The sequence below is a fragment of the Bos mutus genome, chromosome 18 (assembly GCF_027580195.1).
Source record: "Bos mutus isolate GX-2022 chromosome 18, NWIPB_WYAK_1.1, whole genome shotgun sequence".
NCBI classification, from domain to species: domain Eukaryota; kingdom Metazoa; phylum Chordata; class Mammalia; order Artiodactyla; family Bovidae; genus Bos; species Bos mutus.
The window spans coordinates 8,138,548-8,145,163 of NC_091634.1; positions in this window are offsets into that span (position 1 = coordinate 8,138,548).

Below are 6,616 nucleotides of genomic sequence, written 5' to 3' on the forward strand. Positions count from 1 at the left end.
TCAGCCTTCTTTATGGTCCAACTCTGACATCCGTAGAGTCAAAACTATGGTGTTTCTAGTAGTCCTATATGGATATGGTAGAGAAGCCCTGGATGGTCTTAATTTTACTGACTGAAGCCCACCAGGAAATGACAGAAACCTAGATGTTTCTTTAATTACTTCTGAGTCAGTATTTCAGAAGCGGGCATTCTTCCTTTTGCTTGTTGTGTGACTGTGGGAAGCCTTGAATCCTAGAGTCCTCCACTGGGTAATAGAAGGTGGGACCCATAAAATAACAATTGCTATTATAGATTTTCAATGTGGCCAAAAAGAGAAGTCTCTCAGACCAACCACGAAAACCTGGAAGCGTTTCATAAATTCTCAGTATGTTAATGATGAAATGTCAAATAAGAACTGGATCCTGCTGTGTAGTTAAGTATTTAAATTCACCCCCATACCTGTGAGTCTAAAGCAAGTTCTTGACTCTTATGCTTAGAAAGAGAGATTTCAGGGACTTCCCTAGTGGTCCAGTGGTTAAAACTCTGTGCTTCCAATGCAGGGTGTGTGGGTTTGATCCCTACACAGGGAACTAAGATCCCACAGGCTACACAGAGTGGCCAAAAAAAAAAAAAAAAAAGATTTCTTAAAAAAGTAGGTTGCTATTTAAAAAAAAGTGTGAGATTTAAATCCATGGTATCCCAATTTCCCTCTAGCTTATTGTCACTACACCTATGTACTTAGTTTTTATTTTGATTTTTTAAGGGCTTCCCTGAAATCTCAGTTGGTAAAGAACTGCCCTGTAATGCAGGAGAACCCTGTTCAATTCCTGGGTCAGGAAGATCCCCTGGAAAAGGAATAGGCCACCCACTCCTATTCTGGCCTAGAGAATTCCAAGGACTTTGTAGCCCATGGGGTTGCAAAGAGCTGGACACGACTGAGCAACTTTTTTATTTTTAATTATCTTCAAACTTAGGGGAATCTTGCAAGCAATACACACAAAATTCTTGTGTATAATTCACACAGATTTACCAACACTAACCTTTTATAACATTTACTAGGTTATGCTCTCATTTCTTTCACTCTAATATACAATGTAAACTTTTTTAGCCATTTGAGAGTAAGTTACAGAAATCCTTTCCTTTTATCCTTCAAAACTTCAGTGTATGGGGCTTCTCTGGTTGCTCAGTGGTTAAGAATCCAGCTGTCAATGCAGGAGACATGGGTTCCTCTCTGGTCTGCAAAGATCCCACATGTCACAGAGCAACTAAGCCCGTGCATCACGACTATTGAGCCTGTGCTCCAGAGCCCGGGAGCCACAACAACTGAAGCCCTCGGGCCCTAGAGCCCGTGCTCCGCAACAAGAGAAGCCACAGCAAGGAGAAACCTGCTCACTGCAACTAGAGAAAAAGCCTGGGCAGCAACTAAGACCCAGCAGAGTTAAAAATAAATAAATACAATTATTTTTAAAAAGCTTTATATTTTCTAAGATCAAAAATATTTCACTTATAATCACACAAAAATGATAGAAATCAGAGAGGTTTGTATTGATGCAATGCTATTATCTAATCCACAGTGTGTATTCAAATGTGGTCAACTGTCCCAATAATAAAATAATAGCATTTTCTGTGGTCTAGAAGTCAATCCAGGATTTAGTTTACATTCTCCTCTATCTGGAACATATCCTCAGCTTTTTTTTTTTTTTTAATAACATTTTGATAATTTAAATGGTGCCAGACAATAGTTTTAGAGAAGATCCTCAATAAGAGTTTACACAATATGTTCTCATTAATACCTTCACATCTAGACTTCATGTTTTAAATATGCTGACATAAAAAGGAAGGAAGGTAAGGACTTCCCTGGCAGTCCAGTGGTTAAGACTCTGAGCTTCCAAAGCAAGGGATATGGGTTCAATCTCTGATCAGAGAACTAAGATCCCACATGCCATGCTGCTGCTGCTGAATCGCTTCAGTCGCGCATGGCCAAAAAAATTAGAAAAAAAAAAAAAAAGACGGGGTGAGTACATTTACCATGGGGAAATCTAACAAACATTACTTCTGCCAGGTGATCAAAGTCAACATCAACAATGAGATGTCATGTTGACAGTAAATACCCTTCAAATGTTGTGACTGTACTAGTATTTTACCTCCATGATCTTCTCTCCAAAACCCAGAAACACAGTCTAATTAGGAGAAAAACACTGGGCGCACCCCAAGAGAGGGACCTTCTCCAAAATACCTGACCAGTAATCCTCAAAACTGTCAAAGTCATCAAAGACAAGGAAAGTCTGAGAAACCGTCACAGCTAAGAGAGACCTAAGGAGACATGAAGACCCAACATAATGTAGCATCTGGGGTGGGATCTTGGGCCAGAGAAAGGATATTAGGTAAACACTAAAGAAGTCTGAATAAAGTATGGACTGTGAGAATTCTTTAAAATTTTCCTATGTATCTAAAAGTGTTGAAAAAATAACAAAGCTTATTTAATATATATATTTTTAGGACTTCCCTGGTGGTCCAGTGGTTAGGATTCTGCCTGCCAATGCAAGGGACACAGGTTCAATACCTGGTCCGGGAAGTTTCCACATGCCATGGCACAACTTAACCCCTGTGCCACATATTCAGCCCAGCTGCCTAGACCCCCAGCTTGGCAAAAAGAGAGTAACCCCTGTTTGCTGCAGCTAGAAAAAGCCCACACACAGCAATGAAGACCTAATCCAGCCAATATATAAATAATTCTTAAAAATATTCATCTTTAATCCGCCACATGTCTACACCCTCCATCTTGTTACCAAACTCCTGGTTCCCTCCCATGAAGTCAAACTCAGGTCACAACAGAATGTTCTCTGAATGACTTCACGGTTGCCCAATATTATCAATCTTGTGACCCTCTCTTTTTATGGACAGGAACACTCATCAACGACCTGGGAGAGATTAATGATTGTTCCATGCTGACTATACAACGGATCTCCCAGTCCAATAGTGACTACGGCTAAAAGGCTCACGAGAGGTAGAAAGAGCTCATCGTCATGACAGGAAAGTTCCTGTGGTTTGAAGGGATACCCTTCCCAAGTGTGGATTACTCACCTGAACTCCTGAGAGAGGTACAGGAGAGTTTTCTTATTAAAGATGAAGATGTCTTACTGCTGACTTTCCCCAAATCAGGTAAGGAAGCAGGATCAGATACTGACAGGCTGTGGCTGTGGCCCTCATTCATTCAGTAGACAGGTGGAATGCTTTCTGTATGCTGACAATGCATTAGGGGAATAGAAATGTGCACTGATACCACTGATGTCCAGAGAAAAGGGTCGAGCCAGGCAGTTACACAGTCAGCTGAGTGCTCAGAGAGGGTAATCAAAGGCATTGGAGGAAACCATGGGAATGAAGCCCAAGGCAGATTCAGCTGTTTGTAGAGAGGAGTGGAAGAAGATGGACAGTGAAGTCTGTGGAGGAAATGGGCTGCTGTTGTTTAGTCGCCCAGTCCTGTCCGCCTCATTGTGGAACCTCATGAACTGTAGCCCACCAGGCTCCTCTGTCCATGGGATTCTTCAAGTAAAAATACTGGAGAGGGCTGCCATCTCCTTCTCCAGGGGATCTTCCTGACCCAGGGACTGAATCCTAATCTCTTCTGTCTCCTGCGTTGGCAGGTGGATTCTTTACCACTGAGCCATCAGGGAAGCCCTAGAAGAAGTAGGAGGCTGCTGCTGCTAAGTCGCTTCAGTCGTGTCCAACTCTGTGCGACCCCATAGACAGCAGCCCACCAGGCTCCCCCATCCCTGGGATTCTCCAGGCAAGAACACTGAAGTGGCTTGCCATTTTCTTCTCCAATGCGTGAAAGTGAAAAGTGAAAGTGAAGTCGCTCAGTTGCGTCCGACCGACTCTTCACAACCCCATGGACTGCAGCCTACCAGGCTCCTCCATCCATGGGATTTTCCAGGCAAGAGTACTGAAGTGGGGTACCATTGCCTTCTCCAGAATAAGTAGGGGAGGGAGGTAATTCTGTGAGATGATGTAATAGTTAATTAGCTCGATAGTGGTAGTCTTTTCACAATGTGACATGTAACAAACGAACACGAACACCTTAAATATTCACATTCTTTTTAAAATAGAATTTAGCTTCTTGCTTTTATTATTACTATATGTTGGGGTCCAGCCCCAGCAGGATCCTAGGGTACCCTCAGGAAAGACGGTGTCAGCGAGAGAGAGATGACACGGGCCTTATAATGGATTGAAACCTGATAGTCTGGGGTCGAACGATAAGAGAATAAAGGAGAAAGAATAAAGAGAAGAGAAAGAGGCTTGATCGTTGATTAACACAGAAAGCCAATAAAGCTCCTGTGTTCCAAGGAGTCATCCTGAAAGAAGAACAGAGAGAGAAAAGGAGGGAAGAGGAAAAAAAGAATGACACCGGGAGACCAAGCTTCGGTGAGCGAGGCCCATAACTTTATTTTTAAAAGGAACTTTTATATCTTGACTTGTACATAGAGGGAAATGAAAGATGCAAAGTCATACCGAGTCAACCCAAACATTACCTCTGTTTTGTCTTTATCAAAACCAGGATTTTTTTTTTTGTATATCTTTTTTATAAACAGTGTTATGTACAATATCTTTTGGCCTTGGAGGCCTGTGGACATTTTATGACCCTTTTTTGATAAAGCCTGTTCAACCAGAAAACTTATTTTTTTTGAAGTGGTTTTTTTTTTGTATTTGTAACCTATGTCAGCCTCAGAAAGTGTTCAACAGAGTTACATTTTCACAGAGCAAAGGTCATAACAAAGAAAGAACCAATTAGCTCAAAGGTCTGATGTGGTTAATTCTAAGGCTGTTGTTTGTTTTTTTTACATTTCAACTATGTTAACTAATGTACTCCCAGGTGTACAATGGATAAGGGATATGGGAACTTGGCAGCAAGCATTGGCTCAACAATGAAACCCTTTACCAGTACTATCTATTTTAATAATTTTTTATCTCTTAAAGGACTCTATGTTTATTAGGACTTTTATTTATTTATTTTTTTTTATTAGGACTTTTAGAATGTTTTGGCTTCTCATGTCTTTTAAGGTTGGGGAGTTGTGAACAATCATGTGTGTTAATTGCAAGAGTATGGATAAACCTGTCAGGCAAGCTAGAATGTCAACAGAGGGGTTTGAATTGAAATATTTTTATCATGTCTATTAACTAAAGTCCTAAGTTGATTTTTTTCAGAGGAAGGTGGTCGGGGATAGCCCCCTGTTAATGTCAGAAGAGTTGGTGAAAAGCATAATATAATAAACAGTAGATAGATTTTGGTTTTGGGGTAGATGTTCGAGCAGATTTAGGGGGTCCCTTGAGGCCTGATCCGCCTTTGCCTGTCAGGTCTCTTCTGCATGACCTTTGTCATGGGTGGGATCTCCCGTGGTGGCTCTCAGCATCTCCCCCTTTTTTATTTTTTAAGACAGCCAGATGTAATTTAGTCGTGAGTTTTTGAGTGTTTTGTTGAAGAGTTTTGACAATATAAGGAAGAATAATTATGAGAAGCAGAATTAGAATGGCCACAGCAGCATAGCTAAAAATAGTAGACAGAATTTTTTTTTTTTTAATAAAGTTAGAAAATGTATGGAAAAAGTCATTTGTTGTTTTTGTGGCAGTAAAGTCTAATCGGGAGTGTTTCATGGTCTTTATCTGATTGTGAAGTTTTTTTAAATCTAAACTAATATTGGAACTATTTTATATTTCTGAAATGTGGTTTTTAATTTTTTTTAGTTATAATCTGTCTCGTTTATTTTTAGGGGTGTTATACAAATCTACGGTAGTCAGCATGACAGGACAGTGTCTATCTCACCTTTACAGCCTGTAATTTAATATTAATATGTATTATTGTTTTTTTTAAGGCATCTACCTCTATTTTTAATTTTTTATTTATAATTTTTTGTGTTGTCAGTGTTAAAGAGACATTTTTAGACACAGTATTAACATATTGAGCAGTATGTACTTGTTGAGTCAATGATATTGTCGCCACAGTAACAGAAGTAATTGTAGTTATTAAAGCTGATATTTTTAAGATAAGTAAGCCCACAAACCTTGGTTATCGTATTAAATCTTGTAGTTGTTGTAACACAGCAAGACCATAGTTATACCAATAAATCACAGTCACAGGCACCATGAGACAGGGTGGACATTGTGATATTATAAAGGAGCAAACATTATGTTGAGAGGTCAAACAAGATGAGAGCATACATTGTTTGCTGCTGCTGCTGCTAAGTCGCTTCAGTCGTGTCCGACTCTGTGCGACCCCATAGACGGCAGCCCACCAGGCTCCCCGGTCCCTGAGATTCTCCAGGCAAGAACAGTGGAGTGGGTTGCCATGTCCTTCTCCAATGCATGAAAGTGGAAAAATAAAGTGAAGTCAGTCAGTCGTGTCCGACTCCTAGGGACCCCATGGACTGCAGCCCACCAGGCCCCTCCGTCCATGGGATTTTCCAGGCAAGAGTACTGGAGTGGGTTGCCATTGCCTTCTTCGATACATTGTTTACAAGATATTATGTTAGGTCTACCTCTTTTTTATTGACCGCTTTGGCCCTGATCACTGTACCTGTATTGTAAAACGCCTGTTGTGGGTGTACCGGGGAGCAGCCGCAGGCGTCGACCCGGGGGAGCAGTGT